This window comes from Mirounga angustirostris, unplaced genomic scaffold, assembly GCF_029215605.1.
Source record: "Mirounga angustirostris isolate CCGP_5_RB_7025 unplaced genomic scaffold, mMirAng1.0.hap1 SCAF_1, whole genome shotgun sequence".
Classification (NCBI taxonomy): domain Eukaryota; kingdom Metazoa; phylum Chordata; class Mammalia; order Carnivora; family Phocidae; genus Mirounga; species Mirounga angustirostris.
Genome location: NW_026991709.1, coordinates 174,764,214 through 174,787,329, shown reverse-complemented (window position 1 = coordinate 174,787,329; position 23,116 = coordinate 174,764,214). Strand labels below are relative to the sequence as shown.

The following is a 23,116-nucleotide window of genomic DNA, read 5'->3' as shown; positions in this document are numbered from 1 at the left end:
AGCCCATCTAGTGAACCTTTTATTTAGGATATTGTACTTTTCAGTTTTAAAATTTCATTTAGTTATTTTTTATATTTTTATTTCTATGCTGATATTTTCTGTCTCTGTATTTATTCCATATGTGTTTATTATAAAATTATAACACATAATAGTAATTACAATAGTTACTTTTTAAAAAATTTATTTATTTGTCAGAGAGAAAGATCGAGCACAAGCAGGGGGAGTGACAGGCAGAGGGAGAAGCAGGCTCTCCCCTGAGCAGGGAGCCTGATGTGGGACTTGATCCCAGGCCCCTGTGATCATGACCCGAGCTGGAGGCAGATGTTTAACCAACTGAGCCACCCAGGCATCCCACAATAGTTATTGTTAAGTCCTTGTCATGATAATCTGAAATTCTGGGTCATCTTGGACTTTGTATCTGTTGTCTTTTTTCTTAAAAATGGGTCACATTTTGGAGTGCCTGGATAGCTCAGTTGTCCTGAGTCAAAACTCTTGATTTTGGCTCAGGACATGATCGCAAGGTTGTGAGATCAAGCCCTGCATCAGGCTCCACACTGGGCATGGAACCTGCTTAAGATTCTCTCTCCCTTTCTCTCTGCCCCTCCCTGCCCACTATCCTCTCTGCTCACACACAGTCATGCTCGCTCTTTGAAAGGAAGGAAGGAAGGAAGGAAGGAAGGAAGGAAGGAAGGAAGAAAGAAAGAAAGAAAGAAAGAAAGAAAGAAAGAAAGAAAGAAAGAAAGAAAGAAAGAAAGAAAGGAGGGAAGGAAGAGAGTCACATTTATAAGGTCTTTCCATGTCAATTAATTTTGGGTTTTATGCTGGTCACTGTTGATGTTATGTCCTATAGATTCTGTTCACTATTACAGTCCTCTTGGGGATGTGAATGGTTTTGTCTTAGGAGGGAATCAGTCCAGTTATGTTCAACCTCTAAGATCTGTAGTGGTTTAAATTTCAGTTCTGTTTTTTCGGCCTTTGATATGCTGGTTTGGGCATACTTTGTGCATATACATTTCGGGGGTAAACCCAAGCATCATTTAATCATAGCATCCTCTTTTATTCTCAGTAAATTACACTTATGAGTCACATGTTCCTTATCATCGAGCAATGTCCAAAATTACCAATTAAAAATTGACATATCACAACTAAAGATTCCAGATGTAAATTAACTGAATCTAAATAAAGAAAAACTTGCCTCTTCTAAATTTATCAAAGAGAATGATATTTTAATATATATTTTTAAACCTGGTTCAGTAACTTGTAAAAAGTCTACTTTTAAAGAGAGATGATAAAGAAATTCTTTTTCTAGCAATGACTAACTAGGACACTTAAGAACAGCCTTTTTGCTGAGAACAACTAAATAAGCTAGGAAAATATGTTTTTAAATATCTATTTTAAGACACACAAAAAACTACCAATGGAAAAAAAGTACCAATGCAGAACTGAAAGAACCAAGAACCAGGAAATGAGGAACACCAAGAAAGATTATTTTAGTGTCTGGAGCTACTTTTCCCATTAAAAATAATAAGTGCTAAAGCATTGGTGAGAGGATAAGATACTGAGCAAAACATTGACACTTTCATGTAGCTGGGAAAAAGGTGGAGTTAATGGTTCTTATAAATACTTGAGTTTTCATTGACATCTAAAGTTATTATATTCTACATGCATGGGAACTAGACCAGTTCTCATAACTGATGCCCAGTTTAAAATCACCTCAATTCCTGACTGGATTATGGTGATGCTCAGCAATAACAGAAATAATCCCTCTCTGGAAAAAGATGCCATTAGCTAAAGCTTCAATTGATTGATATAAATTTGCTACTTAATGATATATAATGTTGTTAAGCAATACAAAGTAATCAGCACAAAAAGTTAAGAATTGGCCAACACACAAGAGAAAAAGCAGACAACTGAGATTTATCAAGAGAATAACCACATATTAGAGTTATAGTACATAACTTTTGAATTAATTAATATAATCAGAAATTAAGTGACAAGATGGAAAATTTTAGCAGAAAACAGGAAAATTTGAAATTTGGAAATTCTAGAACTTAAAATAATTGAAGTTAAGATTTCAGTAGCTGAGATCTTATTAAACTGAGTGGTTGAGTTTAATCATCAGATTAGATGTAGCTGAAGAAGGAGTAAGTGAGTTAGAAGATAGGTCAAAAGAAAATGTCCAAACTGAAGCAAGGAGCTCCAGAAATATGGAGAACCTGAGAACATAACAGACAATTAGAATATAGCATAAACATCTAAAAAATATGTAACTGTTCTTAGAATCAGAAAAGAGTTACTTAGGCAAAAGCAATAGTTGCAAAGATTGTGACTGAGAATTTTTAAAAACTAATCAATGAATTCAAGGCCAAATTGAAGAAGTTCTGTAAAACCCAGGCAGTATAGATACTATATATATATATATATATATATATATATATATATACTGTGGTATGTCATAAATTATTGAAAACAAAAGTTAAATAGTAAATCTTAAAAGCAACCAGAGGTCTACAGATTCAGTTCAATCCCAGTCAAAATCCCAGAAGGATTTTTTGAGGAAATTTATGAACTGTTCTAAAATTAAAATGGAATTACAAGGGGATTTTTACAATGAACAAAATGGAAAAAATATACATTCCTTCTTTTAAGAACCTTTATAAAGCTACATTAATTAAAACTGTAGTATTGGTATAAGGAATAACAAATATGTCAGTAGAACCAAATAGAGTCTAGATTTAGATATAGATACAGATGTAAATTTCTAGAGAGTCAACTTATTTTCAGCCAAGGTGCTAAATTAAATCCACTCAGAAGAAATGAAGTCTTTTTAAACAAATAGTGCTGGATCAATTCTATGTCATTCCATACACCAAAGTTAAATTACTTCAAGATGTATCAAAGGCCTAAATAAAAATCTATCACCCTAAATCTTCTAGAGGAAAACATAGGAAATTGTTTTTGCACCTTGAGTAGGCAAAGCTTTATTGAACAAAACATAAAAAGCATCAGTCATTATAAAAATTGATAATTTTCACTTCATCAATATTAAAAAAAAAACTTCTATCAAAAAAAATCATTAAGAAAATGATTAAGAAAGCCACAGACTAAACAAAATATTTACAAAATGTGTAAATTTGACAAAGGAATTTTATCTAGAATATAGAAAGAATTCCACAAATCAATCTTATAAAGACAAATAACCCAATAAAAAGGGCAAATTTGGGACACCTGGGTGGCTCAGTCAGTTAAGCATCTGCCTTTGGCTCAGGTCATGATCCCAGGGTCCTGGGATCGAGTCCCACATCGGGCTCCTTGCTCAGCAGGGAGCCTGCTTCTCCCTCTGCCTGCCACTCCCCTCTCTCTCTCTCTAGCAAATAAACAAATAAAATATTTAAAAAAAAAGGGCACTTTTTTTGGAAAAGATACTTTGCAAAAAGAGATATGACTAATAATGCTTCTGTTTAAGATCTCAGCCTCACCACTGCTACATTGCCAAGATGTTGTTTTCTAACAAGCTGCCTCTGGACAAACTGGACATGAAGGGGAAGCAGGTCATCATGAGAGTGGACTTCAACGGTCCTATGAGAACAACCAGATAACAAACAACCAGAGAATCAAGGCTGCCATCCCAACCATCAGATCTGCTTGAACAATGGAGCCAAATCAGTTGTTCGTACAAGCCATCTGGGCTGGCCTGATGGTGTCCCCATGCCTGAAGAGATCTCTTTGGAGCCAGTTGCTGTAGAACTCAAATCTCTGCTGAGCAAGGATGTTTCATTCTTGGAGAACCTTTGCTTTCATGGGGAGGAAGAGGGAAGGAAAGAGATACTCCTGAGAAGAGGGTTAAATCTGAGCCAGCCAAAATAGAAGCCTTCCAAGCTTCACTTCCCAAGTTAGAGGATGTCGATGGCAATGATGCTTTGGGCACTGCTCACCGAGCCCACAGCTCCATGGTGGGAGTCAGTCTGCCACAGAAAGCTGCAGGTTTCTTGATAAAGGAGATGAACTACTTTGCCAAGGCCTTGGAGAGCTCAGAGCAACCCTTCCTGGCCATCCTGGGCGGAGTTAAAGTTGCACACAAGATCCAGCTGATTGATAATGTGCTGGACAAAGTCAATGAGATGATCATTGGTGGTGGAGTGGCTTTTACTTTCCTTAAGGTGCTCAACAACATGGAGATTGGCGCTTCTCTGCATGATGAAGAGATTGCCATGATCGTCAAAGAAGAATGGTGTGAAGATTACCTTACCTGTTGATTTTGTCACTGCTGAGAAGTTTGGTGAGAATGCCAAGACTGGCCAAGCCACTGTGCCCTCGGGCATCCCTGCAGGCTGGATGGCCTTGGACTGTGGTCCGGAGAGGAGCAAGAAGTACCTAAGGCAGTTGCTTGGACTAAGCAGCTTATGTGGAATGGACCTGTGGACGTATTTGATCAGGAGGCTTTTGCCCAAGGAACCAAAGCCCTCATTGATGAGGTGGTGTAAGCCACTTTCAGGGGCTGCATCACCACATAGGTGGTGGGGACACTGTCCCTTGCTGTGCCAAATGGAACACAAAGGATACTGTCAGCCATATGAGCCCTGGGAGTTATGCCAGTTTAGAGCTCCTGGAAAGTAAAGTACTTCCTGGGGTGGATGCCGTCAGCAATGTTGAGTATTTTTCTGCCTTTTGGTTCCTGTGCATAGCCCCTAAGTCAACTTAGCACTTAACTGCATCTCTACATGGGCTTAGCTAAAATCTTCCCCATGTCAGGATTCAGGTAGTGGCCAAGGGCTGCAGCACCAAGAGCCCTTCAACAGTTGCACAGCATCTTAGCTCATCTCCACCACACTTTGGATTTGCCTATATCCTTCAAGATCCCATTTGAAGTTTTTAGTAACTAAACCATTGTGCATTCTAGAATGCATATATTTATATTTTGCCTGTTAAAATGCACTCCTTTAACTTCCCTTTTTGAAGTACATTATTCTGATTAGTTTTGCCATTGTTCTATTACTCAGCATGGAAATAAGATGAAATCCCAATTGTAGGGAGGGAGGGGGACAAAGATGGTGATCTAGTAAATAAATAATAAATGTTTTTATGAAAGAATAACCAATAAGCACAAATATGTAAAAAAAAAAGCTCTATCCTAATCATCAGAGAAATATTAATGAAAACCACAATGATATATCAACTGTCATACAATAAAATAAATTAAGAAAAGCACAATTATATACAATTTTACACCCACTAGAATGGAAAACGGTTAAGAGTGACAATGATAATTGCTGGCAAGGTGGTGGAGCAATTGTAACTTTCATAAATGATGGTGGGATTGTAAAATTGTACAAATACTTTGAATCACTGTTTTGCAGTTTCTTATAAAGTTAAACATACATTTTATCCCACAACCCAGGATTCCATTTTAAGTATTTACACAAGATAAATAAAAACAGGGCGCCTGGGTGGCTCAGTCGTTAAGCGTCTGCCTTCAGCTCAGGTCATGATCCCAGGGTCCTGGGATCGAGTCCCACATCGGGCTCCCTGCTCCGCGGGAAGCCTGCTTCTCCCTCTCCCACTCCCCCTGCTTGTGTTCCTGCTCTCACTATGTCTCTCTCTGTCAAATAAATAAATAAAATCTTTAAAAAAAAAAGATAAATAAAAACATATGTCCACAAAAAGATTTATAAAAATGTTTTTCACAGCATCATCAGAATATCCTCTGATTTGAGACAACTCAGATGCTCATCAACAGGAGAATGGAGTAAACAACTTGTAGTATACTCATACAGTGGACTACTTCTTGACAATAAAAAGGAAATGAACAGTACTGATACATGCCATGTCATGATGAATCTTATAAACACAGTGTTAAACACACAACTTTGGGGACAGTTGGGTGGCTCAGTCAGTTAAGAACCTGAATCTTGATTTCAGCTCAAGTCATGATCTCAGGGTCAAGAGTTTGAGCCCAGCATCCAGCTCTGCACTCAGCAGGGAGTCTGCTTGAGATTCTCTCTCTCTCCCTCTCCCTCTGCACCTCCCCCTGCTTGTGCTCTCTCTTTCTAAGTAAATAAATAAGCAAATAAACTAAAATCTTTAAAAAAGCCCACACAATTTTGAACAAAAGAAGCCATACATAAATAATTATATGCTGTTGGATTTCATTTATTTTAAGTCCAAGAAGAGGGTGATAGTGATAGAAATTAGGACAGTAATAGTTTAGGGGGGAGTGTGAAATTGATAGAAAAAGCAAGAGAATAATTTGGGGGTGCTAGATTTGTCAAAACCCATCAAACTGAATGCTTACTATCTGTGTATTTTATTGTGTGTACATTATACTTCAATAAAAAAGGAACCTAATGAGATGTCATTACATATAAAAATGACTACAATTAAAATAAACAAACAAACATGGTAATCCTAAATACTGATGGGGTTATGGACCCATGGGAACATCCAAGCAGTGCATATAGTAAGGTAAATTGGCACAACCAGTTTGGAAACCTAAAGATAAAGATCCACAAAATTTCTTTTTTTTTTTTTTTAAGACTTTATGTATTTGTCAGGGAGAGAGAGAGAGCACAAGCAGGGGGAGCGGCAGGCAGAGGAAGGAGCAGGCTCCCCGCCGAGCAAGGAACCCGATGTGGGACTCAATCCCAGAAGCCTGGGATCAGACCTGAGTGAGCCAAAGGCAGACGCTTAACAACTGAGCCACCCAGGTGTCCCAGATCCACAAAACTTCTGCCCAGAAATTCCACTCCTCGGTATATTCAAAAAAAAAAAAAAAAAAGGAGAGAGTAGGAAAGGCTGTTCCAGGCTGTTTATATTATTTTAATAGCAAAACTTGTGTGGTATATAAATATACAGCAATGAAAACTACCACTAAATGTAACAATAGGGGGGGAAAAATCTCATAACCATAATATTTTGTAAAAGAAACCAGAAAAGAGCTCCATGCTGGGCGTGGAGCTTACTTAGAATAAAAAATAAATAAATAAATAAATAAATAAATAAATAAATAAATAAATAAATAAAAATAGAGAAAGAATATATACCATGCGAGTCCAATTATGTATGTGTCAAAAATAATTGTAAATTTCTCTGTGCCTTCTTCTGTTTGCATGTTTTATTTCCATTTCAGAAAGTGCATTATAAAAGAGAAGGGAGAGGCTAGGCTGTAGGGGGGTTTGGATTATGGAGGAAGAGGAAGCATCAACAAAAAGCAAAGATTTTATATTTAGTCTCCATTTCAGTTATCAGAAAAACATAGTATCTCCTTTATATCTTTGTTCAGTTTTTTCTTCGTTGATTTTTACTGTATTCATCCCAGAATAAAGTCACAAATTTTAAACCCATTGAAATATTTTTTTGTTCTTCTCTTCCATATGCACTCTGAAATACACTTTTTACAGTTCACCAGGTTGTATTACCTTATTATCTTGCTGAATATTTTATGCATAGGTACTTTTTTCTTTCTTTGCTTTCACAACTTTTTAGGTTTTTCACTGACTCCTAAATGCTAGCTTTCTGATGAGGCTAATACTTTTTGCAAGTCTGTTAGACCCTTTTAGCTGTTATAAAAGTATGCTGACCTTTAATGATTGCACTGTTAAGTAGCATGATTAATATATGTATATATTTTTGAAATTCGGAACAAACAGACTGTAAAAGAAATAATAATTTAAGTAGATTATTAATCTCTTTTATTTATGCATATTATTTTTTTAAAAGATTTTATTTATTTATTTGACAGAGAGAGACACAGTGATAGAGGGAACACAAGCCGGGGAGTGGCAGAGGGAGAGGGAGAAGCAGGCTTCCTTCTGAGCAGGGTGCCCAATGAGGGACTCGATTCCAGGACCCTGGGATCATGACCTGAGCCGAAGGCAGAGATGCTTAATGACTGAGCCACCCAGGTGCCCCATTTATGCATATTATTTACTCATAAAAAACACTAATAGCCTCAAATTATTGTTCAAATCCAATTTTATTCTGTGCCATCCAGGATTTCCAGTGTGAATATTCCTTTGTAATAAATAAATTACCTGCTTAAAAGGATGGGATAATTAGATATGATTCCATGCATTTTTCTTCCGTAACTCCAGGATTTCAACAATGCCAACAATAAAGCATTCTGAAAAATCAAGTCTTTTCCTTTTATAAATACTTTCATGTATACATTCTGTTTGGGGAAAATAACTTCAGTCTTAAACATGTGCATTTACAGACAAATGCAAATGTAATCGGCCAACAAATGTAATATTTGTTTATAGAAAATATAGCAGCTATAATTTATTTAGTACCTTCTCTACTATGGCACTACATAGACAGTTTTCCTGTATTATTTTACACTGATATTATTTTACATTGAGTGTAATTTTCCACTATGAATCTCTATAGTATATTATCTCTATATTCTATTCCCTTTTGCAGATGAGGAACCAGTCTTAGGGAGGTGAAATGATTTGAACAAAACACACATGACTGTTTTGATTCTCACCGTTGCTGTCCATGGCTTTTCATAGTTGACAATGACTTGTTCAAGGGTTTAGCCACTTCAGGACGCGCCTGTTCATCCTTAGAGAGAAAGGCTATGAGTGGCTCAGTGTAGTGGTTGGAAATTTCTGATCTTGGATCAGAAAGTGATCAGAAAGTTCTGATAAGTGATAGAGGTATTTGTTAATAAGTCAGAAATATGAAATAAATATTAACATATCAGACACTCTGGCTCATGACAAAGATAACATGAGTGGAGATACAGTTTTGCTGGAGTATTTTAGCTTCTGTCCTACATAAAACTGTGGTTCTCCCATTTTGCTAAATCATTCCTAACCCCAACCATATTGGTCAGGTACATAAAAACAGGTCTTCCTCGTCCGTCCGTTCACGTCCCTTTCGAAATGCCCCTCCTATCACAGCCAGCCCTGCTCTCCTTTCAGCGTGCCTGGCCATTCTGCATTCCATTCAGGCCTAGAGGTTCCAGATTCCTATGGATCTAGATTCTTCCTCCTCCCTCCTCATATATCAACATTTTTCTATCAAATAACACATATCTTCAAAATTCTGGTATCTAATAAACGTATCATACTAAGAGTTTATTATTTTTTGATCATTTAAAAAATAGCTCTTATTTGTTACTATCCTATAAGTGGCATCTCTAAGTGGCTTAAACAAAAAGTGAATTTATTAGTTAACTGAAGTAACAGAAGCTCTTTCCTTAGGGAGCGTTTCACTCTTGGACTCAAATGATGCCATTTGGGATTCATCTTTCCAGTCTCCTAACTCTACTCTCTGTGCTGACTTCATTGTCCGACAGGGTCTGTCTTTCTGGAGCATGTTTATACCTCCAGGCTTACCTGTGAGCAGCTAGGCATTCTCAGTGGAAAGAGAATGCATCTTTTCTAAGAGTTGTAGAGAAAAAGACCTGGGGTTCTGGACTCCCAACTGGTTTGTTAGTCACATGCTGACTGTTGGAACAGATCCCCACCTCATGGTGACATTGTCTTCTCCTTAGATGGTTGTTTGACAGGGACTAAGCATAGATGGAACACACTCAGTGCATTTTCAACAAGCCTTAAGGCAGTCGTACCAAAATGTATGTAACTGTACAGTTAGTGGAAGCATTTCTATTTGCATTTTAGTAGTTTTAGCACATAGAATTGGCATTCCAGAAGGGGAATTTACAGATATGAGGGCTGATGCAAACGCTCTTTGGGAGGATAGGGACTTTGGGGTAGGGAGGGGAGGCAACTTCTCCCTGTAAGTGGAACAGCATGCAGCAATGAATGAGTTGTTCTTAGGAAGATCTTAACTCAGAGTTCTGATTCTCTCACCCACATTGCAATCCTGTTTCCCTTGTCAACAGCTTTCCTGTGCTGATTTTAAAATATTCTAAGGGTTGTTGTTTGTTTTGCTTTTCTGGTAGCCATATGGTCTCTTTATGACCAAAAATGTGTTCTTCCTTTGAGGGGGATATATTCTGTTCTGGCTTGGGGTGAATACTTCTTATATATGTTCACATTCATATCTTTACTCTTCAATTTGTTGAAAATCTGAAAAATCTAAGGCTTGTGAGACCAACAGTGAAACATTATGGTGCATAATGAAACATGGCTAGTTTATTTAAATAGCACAAGCAAAATGTATCCAGCAACTGGCAGACCATTAGAGGTATTTCTGAGCGGTATACCCTAATGCCTAATATGTCATCAGCATGTAACTGCTGGAAATTTGATCAGGGATTCCCTGTGCAGTCTAGAGTTGAAGATAAAGGATCAAGACAAGAATTTCACATCCAAAATATCCTCTTTTCATCCAATCAGATAAGATTGGAGTCATCAGTCTGTGTGTAGAAAATGAAGGCATTAGCTCTAGAGTTTAATTCAGAACCAGGGAAAATACAATATGCTTTAATGTTACGTAAATACCTTCTTTACTGAAAGTGGGTCATCCAGAGCCCAAACTGCTTAAGAAAAACAGATGAAATACAGTAATTCCAAGTACAGACCAATAAAGGCCAAGTGCCTAGTTAATCTTTCAAAGGACATGTGGGTAAGCAAGGTCCCTCAGTAGCCACATGGTGCTTTGAATGCCTGTTAAGGGTTGAATGTGTCTCATTTATATATGACTACAGGGTCATCATGATTTAGTGGGAAGGAAACAAGACGTGGTTTGTAGAAACCAATGAAAGGGAAACCATTATGGAAGATTTTACAGTTTAAAAGGTTTTAAGGAAACTTTTAGAAAAGAAAGTTCATGTCATAGTTTCCAAATTACAGCTGTCCCAAAGAGGACACATGGAAAGAGTCCAGCTCATTAACTCCTTTTTTAAAGGCTGAATAGAAACAGAATTTAAAGGAGTTAAAGCAGGAGGGGACTCTCCAGGCATCCATGTGAACTGTCCTGGTAAGCAGTTCATTACCTCATTTTCCCAAAGGTTGGTTTGAGGTGTGATATGATGTTCTTTTTATAGCCTTAGAAATTCAGTCTGTCTTCATAAAATATTAGCTTCCTTACCTATGATTTACAAAAGAGGAGGGAAAAAATTAGGGTTTTTGGAGTTTCCCTTTAAAATTCAAGTCCTTGGGGCCCCTGGGTGGCTCAGTCGATTGAGCCTCTGCCTTCAGCTCAGGTCATGATCCCAGGGTCCTGGGATCGAGCCCCACATCTGGCTCCCTGCTCAGTGGGGAGCCTGTTTCTCCCTCTCCCTCTGCCTGCCGCTCCCCCCGCTTGTGCTCTCTCTCTCTCGCCGTCAAGTAAATAAATAAAATCTTTAAAAAAATAATAATTCAAGTCCTCCTTGCAATATGTATGCAATTCTAGAACAGGGATTGGCAATCTTTCTCTGTAAAGTATGGTGTGGTAAATATTTTTGACCCCTGAGGGTGGAAGTTCCCTGTAGCAGCCGTTTAACTCTACCACTGTAGTACAGATGTAGTCATAGGCAATAAGTAAATCAGTATGCATGACTATGTTCCAATAAAACTTTATTTGCAGAAACATTCAGCAGGCTGGGTTTGACCCAGGCCAACATTTGTCAACCCCTAATATAGAAAATTGTTTAGCTCAGAGTCATGCCATTGTGGTAACTCAGTGACTAGTGAGTGAAGATCAAACCAGCCACAACATTCTCTTAAGCCAGAGCAGTGACTAGCTGCCAAAGTTGATGGTTATAGGTATATGAACAGCCAACTTTCAAATGACTCGTTAGTGGTGTCCCAGTATCCTTAGCTGCATGACTTGAAATAATTCAGATATCACTAGTAACTGATATAATTAGTATTTCTGATGTAACTAGTAAGAGTTGTGGATGGTTCTCAGAGGTTTACGTGTTCTGATTGTTAATAACTCTTTTGCAAACATTGAATTCTGATTATGTGTATGTGTATACACACACACATATATACACACATACATATGCATATATTATCTGAAGATTGTTTTTTGATCCTCACGGTACTTTGGAAGTAAGGTAACTGAATTATTTAAAACAGTGTATTACTGGGGCGCCTGGGTGGCTCAGTCGGTTAAGCGTCTGCCTTCGGCCCAGGTCATGATCCCAAGGTCCTGGGATTGAGCCCCGCATCGGGCTCCCTGCTCCGTGGGAAGCCTGCTTCTCCCTCTCCCACTCCCTCTGCTTGTGTTCCCTCTATCTCTGTGTCTCTCTCTGTCAAATAAATAAATAAAATCTTTAAAAAAAAACCAAACAGTGTATTACTGATTATGTCACGGATCCATTCTGGGCATTTTAAACCATATTCCATTGTACTCTTGTTCTTGCAAAAGACCTTTGTTTTTAGAAGCCACGTTGTAGAAGTTATTTTACTTTAAGTCTTCCATTTTCTTTTACTCTCTGAAAATAAGATACCAAGTCAGTTCTTATGGAAGTAGTATCTAATTAAGAGTCTTATGATCATACACTGGGAAATGAGATAAATCCATATTGTATCTTAGCTCTGCCTCCTACTAGATTTTGAGATTCTGTGCAAGTGATGTAAGTTCTTTGAGCCTCTATTTCTTCATCTGTGTGTAAAATAAAGTAGGTAATATGTGTAAAGCATTTAGCACAATTCTGAGCATATAAGGAATGCTCAATAATTTACAGCTACAGGTGTACCTCATTTTTATTTTGCTTTAATTTTTTGTACTTTTTACATATTGAAAGTTTATGGCAACCCTGCATCAAGCAAGTTTATTGGCACCATTTTTCCATTAGCATTTGCTTATTCTGTGTCTATGTGTCACATTATGGGAATTCTTTCAATATTTCAATCTTTTTTATTTTTACATTTTTCATGGTGATCTGTGATCGGTGATCTTTGATGTCACTATTGTAATTGTTTGGGGCACCATGAGCTACATCTCTATAAGATGGCAGACTTAATTGATTAATGTTATATGTGTTTTGATTGCTCCACCAACCAGCCCTTACCTCATCCCTCTCCCCCTCAGGCCTTCCTATTCCCTGACATACAACAATATTGAAATTAGGCCAATTAAAAACCATACAGTGGCCTCTAAGTGTTCAGGGGAAAGGAAGAGTTTCACATCTCTCACTTTAAATCAAAAGCTAAAAATACCTGAATTTAGTGAGGAAGGCATGTCAAAAGCTGAGATAGGCCAAAAGTTAGGTTTCTTGGACCAGGCAGCCAAATTGTGAATGCAAAGGAAAAGTTCTTGAAAGAAATTAAAAATGCTACTCCAGTGAACACCCAAATGATAAGAAGGCAAAACAGACTTTTTGCCAACATGGAGAAAGTTTCAGTGGTTTGGTTAGAAGATCAAACCAGCCACAACATTCTCTTAAGCCAGAGCAAGGCCCTAACTTTCTTCAATTCTATGAAGGTTGAGAGAGGTGAGGAAGCTACAGAAGAAAACTTGATGCTAGGAGAGGTTGGTCCTTGAGGTTGAAGGAAAGAATCATCTCCATAACATAAATGTGCAAGGTGAAGCAGAAGTGCTGATGTAGAAGCTGCAGCAAGTCATCCAGAAGATCTAGCTAAGATAATTCATGAAGTTGTCTACACTAAACAACAGATTTTCAGTTCCAACAAACCAGCCTTCTATTGGAAAAAGATGCCACCTAGGACTTTCATAGCTAGAGAGGAGAAGTCAGTTCCTGGCTTCAGAGTTTCAAAAGACAGGCTGACTCTGGTTTAGGAGGTAATGCAGCTGGTGAGTTAAAGTTGAAGCCAGTGCTTATCTACCATTCCGAAAATCCTAGGGCCCTTAAGAACTATGCAAAGTCTACCCTGTCTATGCTCTATAAATGGAACAACGAAACCTGGATGACAGCACATTGATTTACTGTATTGTTTACTGACGATTTTAAGCCCAGTGTTAAGATCTCCTGCTCAGAAAAAAGATTCCTTTCAAAGTATTACTGTTCACTGGCAATGTGCTTGGTCACCCAAGAACTCTGATAGAGATATGCAATGGGATTAATGTTGTTTTTGTGCCTGCCAACACAAGCTTCATTCTGCAGCCCATGAACCAAGGACTCATTTCAAATTTCAAGTCTTATTATTTAAGAAATACATTTTGTAAGGCTATAGGTGCCATAGATAGTGATTCTTGTGTTGGATTTGGACAAAGTAAGTTAAAAACCTTCTGGAAAGGATTCACCACTCTAGATACCATTAAAAGCATTCATGAGAAGAGGTCAAAATAACAACACTAACAGGAGTTTGGAAGAAGTTGATCACAACCTGCATGGAAGACTTTGAGGGGTTCAAGACTTCAATGGAGGAAAGAATTGCAGATGTGGTGAAAATAGCAGGAGAACTAGAATCAGAAGTAGAGACTGAAGATGTGAATGAATTGCTACAATCTCATGGTAAAGTTTTAACAGATGAGGAGTTGCTTCTGATGGATGAGCAAAGAAAGTGGTTTCTTGAGAGACAGTCTACTCCTGGTGAAGATGCTATGAAGATTGTTGAAATGACAACAAAGAACATTACATAGACTGCATAGAATATTACAGAAACTTAGCTGATAAAGCAGAGACAGGGTTTGAGGGGTTTGACTTCAATTTCAAAAGAAGATCTACCGTGGGCAAAATACTATCAAACAGTATTGCATGCTCATAGAAATTGTGAAAGGAAGAGTCAGTTGATCGGCAAACTTTATCATTGTCTTATTATAGCAAATTGCCACAGCCACTCCAGCTTTTAGCAACCACCACCCTGATTAGTTAGTACCATCAACATCGAGGCAAAACCCTCTGACAGCAAGAAGATTATGAGTTGCTGAAAACTCAGATGATGGTTAGCATTCTTTAGCAATATTTTTTAATTAGGGTATGCACACGTTAGACATGAGTGTGCTATTGCACACTTAATAGAAAACAGTGTAGTGTAAACATAACATCTATATGTACTGGGAAATCAAAAAAATATTTAATTTGCTTTATGACCCTATTCATTTTATTGCAGTGGTGTAGAACTGAACCCACAGTATTTCCAAGGTAGGCCCGTGTAATTATATTATCTTTCATAAGATGGAGAAACCACTCACATACCATTATTATGCCAGTATTGTTAATATCTTTCTTGGTAGATGATTACTGTTTTTTGCTTGCCAGCTATATGGTAATCTTAGCTGGATTTTTCTTGTGGCCTCTAGGTGACTAAGAGTAAAGCTGCCCTCATCTTTGGTTCAAAGAATAGGCATACTACCTTTTTTGACCAAAGGACTGATTTAAATAGGGGCACATGACCCCTTTTTGGCCAATGAGATTTAATTCTGGGGCTTTAATTAGAAAGAGAAGTGAGAGAGTATGTAACCTGGGGTTGCTGGCAGAGATAATTGCCTGAAACCATACCCATCCATGAACTTTTCATTTATGTGAATCAATAAATTTGTTGTTGTTTTTACTTTACACACTTTGAGATGAGTTTCTGTCACTTGCAACTGAATGAGACCAGACCTGGCCAATAAAACTAATTATTTAATAATTTCCTAGCAGTGTGGATTTTATCCGCTAACCAATGTCTGAATATTTTTTTCTTTTTGGTAGAACAGCGTATATGATCTTTCTTTCTTTCTTTCTTTTCTTTCTTTCTTTCTTTCTTTCTTTCTTTCTTTCTTTCTTTCTTTCTTTCTTTCTTTCTTTCTTTCTTTCTTTCCTTTCTTTTCTTCTTTCTACTTCCCTTCCCCCTCCCTCCTTCCATCCTTTCCTCTCTTCCTCACACTCTCCCTCTGGCTCCCTTTCTCTCTCTGTGTGTGTCTGAATGTCTCTCTCTCTTTCTTTTTTATTCTTTTATTTTCTTGACCCTAGAGGCCAAAATTCAAAGTAATCTTATAGCAAGACTTAAATCTGTTATAAAGATCAAACATTTTATTTTGTCAGCTGAGATAATAGAATTCTTGATAAGGCTCTCTTTGAGAACACAAAATCAGACAGTGTTAACTCCGGGGGGATTGTTAGAGACCAGCCCCTTCTTCCCACAGGAGAACACTTTGTCCTAAGAGATGCAGTGACCTGCTCAAGGTCGCCAAATTAGTTACAAAAAAGGGATTAGAAGTCAGGTTTCCAATCCACACAGGAGTTCCCTTTTGATGTGCATTTGTATGTTTAGCAGGCCATCTTGTCTGTGCTACATGAATCCAAATGAGTAAGATTTCTCAGATTAAAAACAAGAAATAACCACAGATGTATTTGTTTTGTACACACAACCTAATTATACCCATAAAAATAATAGCATCTGTTTAAGTGCAGGTAATAGTTTAACATAGCTGTCAAAATTTGTTAGCATTTTCAATGCTTTGGACGGCTCTTACAGCTGCTGTATTTTACTTCTGTGGTCCTTAAAGTATTACATGGGTTTTTTTTTTTTTTGGATTTGGATTAAAAGTAAATATGAGATGACTTTGGATTAATGACAGAGTGACCTTGGGAAGTTACCTAATCTCTGTGAACCTCAGTTCCTCATTTGTAAAGCGTTTGTGGTATTAGCCACTTTAGCTTAGTAATGTGTAATGATAAATGGGACAGTATCTGTAAGGTGTACGTAGCTCTGGGCCTGGCTCATAGTGGCTGCTCAGACTGTCATAAACTGTCTTAAACAAAATTTATTTCTCTCAGTTCTGGAGGCTTGGAAGTCCAAGATCAAGGTGCCAGCAAATACGGTTTCTGGCCAGAATGGTATTCCTGGAAAACAGACCCTCCTTTCTCACCATGTCTTCACATGGCCTTTCTTCATAGGGCCTTTCCTCTATGCTTTCACAGATGGAGAGAGGGAGAGGGATCTCTCTTTCTCTTTTCAACACACCCACTAATCCTGCCCTGATGGTCTCACCCTGTTAAAGAAAAGAGTATTATGACACTTGTTAAAATGGTAAGGCCAACTTTATTCAGGACTATCCGGATAATAGAGGGAGGGGCACTGCCATGGGGTTTCACAATAGGGGAGAGAGATTGGGCTCAACTCTGAACACAGCAAGGAATGGCAGAATGTTTATAGCAACGTTGCAGGATGGGAGTCACAGGAGGGAAAATTACTAAGAGAGAACATCGGGGTAAGGGGGCATTCTGACTGAATCGATCCAGCAGGATTCTTGTTGAAGGCAGGCCATGTGACCAGATATCACCTGGGGGGTGTGGGGGATGAAGAACCCAGTTGTTAATCAGCGTGATTGGATTTTGAGGGTGGAGAATTCTGGCTTAACTGATTTATCAGGATTCTTACTAAAATCGGACAGGGCTGAGACAGACAAGGTAGTATGAAAGTTGGGGCCTTTTTAGGGAGAGGACTCAGACAAAGGAGACTAAGGTTTGGTCAAGGAGAGACTGTTACCCTTCATGACCTAATCTAAGCCACATTACTTCCGCAAGGCCCTGTCAGCAAATACCATCACACTGAGGGGCAGGGCTTCAACATGTGAACTTTCAGGGGACACAAAAATTCAGTCCATCGTGATTAGTACATGTTCATCATAGGTAAGTGTTCATTTTAAGATTATCGTCATGTTGATATTGTAGCTGGACTCTAGCTCAAAATTAACCCTTAGCACAGCCTAGCTATTTGGAAGGGTTTTTTTTTCCATCCCCACATGTGTTATGTTGGTTCTCATGCTTTGTTTACAAGGTTGGCATTTTGGTGAGCTTCCTCAGGTAGTTTGTCACGTAATAGACGGCGCAATGCAACCGGAGTGGAGTGCATGTCTGAAAACCATAACAACCGCAAGTTGATCTATTTATATGATGAGTACAGTTAAAAATAAATAGGCACCCATCCTCCTGAAAAACAGAATACAATTTCAGGAAGCCAGTGAGTTCATTAGTTTCTCTTAACGATCTAACAAATAACATTTCACATATTATAGTCTTCCACCGGGAACCCTAAAAAAGAAAATTAAGCTTTTTGTGTCACAGCCTGGATTCCATTGGTATGATATGTAGCAGTCCTACTCACAACAGAGAGACATTAGAGAGAGGTAATACAGGGGAAAGGATGGGAAGGGGGGGCAGCGGGGGAACACCTCAAAATCACATTTGGAAAGAACTGTAAGACAATCCCCCTTTCCCCAAATGTAAAGCTTTTGATCTGAAGCAGGTGGTGTGTATATTTCACCGAGTTCTTAAAGATCTCTCTTTAAGTGTCACAAGACACTGGGGCTCAGATTGGTCCTTTACGTGGCAAAATTGACATCTCTTTAGTCATTATCCTCTATATTAGAAGTTTATCTGTAATTTTCACTCCATTCAAAGCATCAGATTATTATATAGGATTTCATTAAATGCTCAGTTACCTTTCAGAATTATGGCCCTCAATCTGTAATATGCATACAAGTCACCTAAGAATCCCCTTAGCATGCAGGGCAGGACTTGACTTTGTGCATTTCTAACCAGCTCTCAGGGGATGGCTACCACACTGGGGTCTGCAGACCTCCTCTGAGCAGCACTGCTGTTAGAACTTTCTGCATCAATGAATATTCTATATTTGTGCTGTCTGATAAGTAGTTACCAGCCACATGTGACTATTAAGCACTTAAAAAGTAGTCAGTGTAAATGAGGAATTGAGTTTTTAATTTTATTACATTTAAATTTAAATAGCCATATATGGCTAGTGTTATCCTATTTGACTCCCCAGTTCTAGGGTCAATAAGAATAATTTTAGATATCACCCTGCCAGTGTCCTCTCCCCCACAGTAGTCCTCCAAGGGGTTCCCATTGCATTTGTAGAAAGTAAAGGCAGAGCTAGTCTGTAGGCTCAGTGTGGTCTGGCAGCTACCACCAATCTTGCTGCTTCTTATAATCTGCTCCTTCAGCCCAGTTGCTGTCATCACCCTGGGCTTCTGGTGCCCACCTTTCTCTCTGCAGGCTCCTTCTGCAGCATGATTTATGACGTCACTTTCCTACTCCCTGGAACTCAACCCCTCTCCCCTCTTCCGGAGTTCATTTATACTGTTGGGGGTTTCAGTTCAGAGACACTTTCCTTGCAATTCCTGGCAAGGCCAAGCATCCATAGTTTGGATGTTCTCTCCTTCGTAGTCCTTGTCGTAGTAAAGATTCTCTGTGCTTTTGTATGGTCATTTGACTAATATCTGCCTCCCTGCTCGGCTGAAATTCCATGAAGACAAGGATTGTGTCTTTTTCTGTTTATCATTATATTCCCAGAAATCAGCATAGGAAATGGCACATAGAAGGTGCTGAACATTTATTTGATGAATAATAATGTTTAATATATATTAATACCCACATGCACTTACTTGGTGGTACTTGTTAAAAATGCGAATTCCGGGGGGCCTGGGTGGCTCAGTTGGTTAAGTGACTGCTTTTGGCTCAGGTCATGATCCTGGAGTCCCAAGATCGAGTCCTGCATCAGCAGGGAGTCTGCTTCTCCCTCTGACCCTCCCCCTTCTCATGCTTGCTCGCTCTCTCTCTCTCATTCTCTCTCTCTCAAATAAATAAATAAAATCTTTTAAAAAAATGCAAATTCCTTTGCCCTGCCTTGGCAAATTTCAAGTCAGTAAAAAATTAGGATGGGAAATAATAGTCCTCATTTTTATGAGGCATTTGAGCTGCTTCTGATGCAGAAGTTGTCTGTGGGTTCTGTTTTGAGAAATCATGTTCTGGATAGTCCTAGAGGACAGTGAAGTTTAAGTGTGTTTTAGTCTTCTTTTTTTTTTTTTTAAAGATTTTATTTGACAGAGAGAGATACAGCGAGAGAGGGAACACAAGCAGGGGGAGTGGGAGAGGGAGAAGCAGGCTCCCCACTGAGCAGGGAGCCCGATGTGGGGCTCGATCCCAGGACCCTGGGATCATGACCTGAGCTGAAGGCAGATGCTTAACAACTGAGCCACCCAGGCGCCCCATTGTTTTAGTCTTCTTTTGATGAAGGGGCGTGAACATTGGTTTACTCACTCCCTTTCAAGGATTAAAGGAGGAACCCCTCCTCCTACCCCTATGACATATTTGAGCAAAGCTGGAGCAGAGCTGAGCACAGCTAGAAAGTATTGCTTTCATAATACATCCATGTGGAGTTTCATAATGCATTCAGCAAACAACTCATATTTCAATAAAAGAAATTATATTAGAATGCAGTATATATGGCGTGGGAGAACAGAATATGCTGGTGAATTGACTGAAACTATCATGTAATTGCTTAAATATTGCTGGTATTAATAGTATACTAATAAGTTGTGCTGTAATATGAAAAAAGAGAAAAAGTAAGTTATGCCCAAGTTAAAGGGAACACACATTGGCCAGCAAAGGTCATTTGCATTATGGATGCAAATCTGCCTGAAGCTGGAAGCCAAGTGAAGGTGATGGAGGGAACAAAGGAAAAATTCCAACATATTTGGACACCCAGCCCAAAGGAAGGTGGTTCCTCTCACACCGAAGGAGGGATGAGAAATAAAAGCCTCACTATTCTACCTTCCTGCCTACATTTCTCTGATTAGAAAAAGCAATGTCTTAGAGGAACTAGAATTTACCTTTTTTTCAGAAGGAGGTGAGGCATATGAAAGAAAGTTGACCCTATTAATAGGACGGTGCTTCCTTCTTTGGTTCATTCAGCACATCTAATCATTTCATGTTTATCAGAAGCATCGCATAATGGTCAAGAACATTCTCTCTAAAGCCAGACTGCCAGGGGAGGGGGTGCGGGGATGGGTTAGCCTGGTGATGGGTGTTAAAGAGGGCACGTTCTGCACGGAGCACTGAGTGTTATACGCAAACAATGAATCATGGAACACTACATCAAAAACTAATGATGTAAGGTATGGTGGTTAATGTAACATAATAAAAATAAATAAATAAATAAAAAATAAAGCCAGACTGCCTAGGTTCAAATCCTCCTCTCACCATTTAATAGCGTTACCAGTGGGGAGGATTGCTTAAGGATTTGAATGTTTCCATTTTCTTATCTATAAAGTTGAGATAATAATAATAACAATAATAATAATAATACCTATTCCATGGGTTATGGCAAGGAACAAATGATCACTACATTTAAGAAGCTTAGGATAGCAATGGCTTTGTACATCCTACATTGGTGTTAACTTTTTGTTTGCTTTTGTCTTTGAGTGCAGTTTTGAGGTAGTCTTCAGGGTGAAAATCTTCACATCAATAGACCTTATATTCTAGTGAGAGGAGATAAGGCGGTACACAATACACATAGTACATCAGGAATTTGTAATAAAAATATACAAACCAGTAAGTAATAGAGTATATTCTCAAATGACACATGCTCTATGGAAAGAGCGACATCAGAAAAAAGACCTGGCTTGGAACACTGAGAATGCTGGTAACAAAGAGAGTTTTGCGATAGAGATGTATTTAATTCTCATAGCAGACCCATGAGGTAGTTATTGTTATTCCCCAAAACACAGAGAGATTCAGCAGTGTCCCCAGGGTCACCAGCTAGTATGTGAATTCTGACTCCAGAAACCATGATCATTGTTAGCTGGTGGGCCATGGTGCATCTCACAGAGGTTTGCCATTTGGAGGAGGTAGAATGACCAATGCACATCAGGAGGGAAAGCATTCCGGGTGGAAGGGACAAGAAGGTGGGGCCATCCTGGCATGTTGGAGGAAGTGAGGGGAGTCTGTTTTGACCAGAGTCAAGTTAAAGGGGGGGGGTGGGGGGCGGGAATGGGATAGTTGGGTCAGATAGATAATGAGATGATGCAATTCATGGAGATTATTGTAAGAATTTGGAGATGTGAGTTGTGATTTTTTAAATTGTTTTTAACATAATTATCATAGGAAAATATTCAAATATACTAAGTGTAAAAAGGGCACATGATAATATAAGCAATATAATTCTAGAAAATAAATTCTAGACAGAAATACAATAACATAGTAACAGTAATAAATATCCTGTGTTTAGAACATGGCTGGCTTTTATATTCTTTGCACCATTCAGTGTTTTACAAATTATATAAAACAGTGTGTATCCCGTTTGCAGTCAAAGAAATAGAAAATTCTAAAATATAGGTGGTAGCTAAGCAACTCGAAGTAAAATATTAACATCTGGTAATTTACTTATCAAGCACTTAGTCACTTTAGGCAATGTGTATACATTACTAATGGTCACCAAGGGAAACTTTTCAGTGAGTCAAGGCAACCTGATTAAGTGATAGAAATAAGTTTCCTTTACTCAATTACAAACAAATACTTTGCCTGTCTTATCTGGACAAATAGATTAATGCAGACCTGACTTCAGGACAGACATACTTCACCCCCTCTGTTATCAGAGGTACTTTTGTGTCTTGTTTATAAACCTGGGATTAAAACTTGTTCATTTTAAATTTAGTAGAGTTTTAGATAGTCTGTTATATTTCATGTGAAGTTGGGGAGATGATAAATTTAGTCTGAATTGATAAAATATTTTGTCCTGTAGGAAAAATGTTATAATTCTATGATATCTTTGAAATGTTAATTTCATGTTGGGATTTGGATAAACTATAATTATGTTATAATGATACTCAATTTTACAAGAAAATTATATGAATAGAAGGAGATTTAAGCATCTACTTTGCATATGCTTTTATAATTATTCTCTTTCTAGACTGAATTCTTCTTTCTATACACATTATATTATTATATATATAATATATATTATATTATTATATTAATTATACACATAATCATTATTATTATTATTATATTCTTTCTATACACATTACAGAATTGCTGAGTGTTTCAGTTTGAATAAAAGAAACTTGCATTTTAAAAAATATATTTTCTCTATTTCCTGTCCTTTAAATTGAAATAAGTGATGATATATCCATTAAGAATCTCTCTGTAGTCAGAGGCTGATAACTCAATTCAAATTATATTAAGGAATCACTAATTATCAACACATAAAAAATTACAAAGCTAGATTTTTCTTCAGGTGTAGTTGGGCCCCGGTACTGGGCCACGTCTTCAGAATATGTTTCCCTCTAGTAGTTTCCTCTACTTTCAACTTTGTTGAATTAAGTGTTGGTAATTCTGGGCTTCTCTTATGTGGGCAAGATGTCTGCATAGCCTCAACTTGCCATTCTTCTAGTAAAATACTAGGAGGAAACAGTAAAATTATTCTTTGGTAGGTCTTCTAAAAGTTCTGAAATGTTTTCTCATTGGCCCTTCTAAAATCATGTGTCCATGGTGCAAATCAAATCACAGCACCCAGAGAAATGT

The 23,116-nt window shown here is 38.1% G+C and overlaps 1 pseudogene; it reads left to right on the top strand.

The window, feature by feature from the left end:
* The first annotated feature begins 3,497 nt into the window (after positions 1 to 3,497).
* LOC123862992 (phosphoglycerate kinase 1-like) lies at positions 3,498 to 4,702 on the top strand (annotated as a pseudogene).
* The last annotated feature ends 18,414 nt before the right edge of the window (positions 4,703 to 23,116 follow it).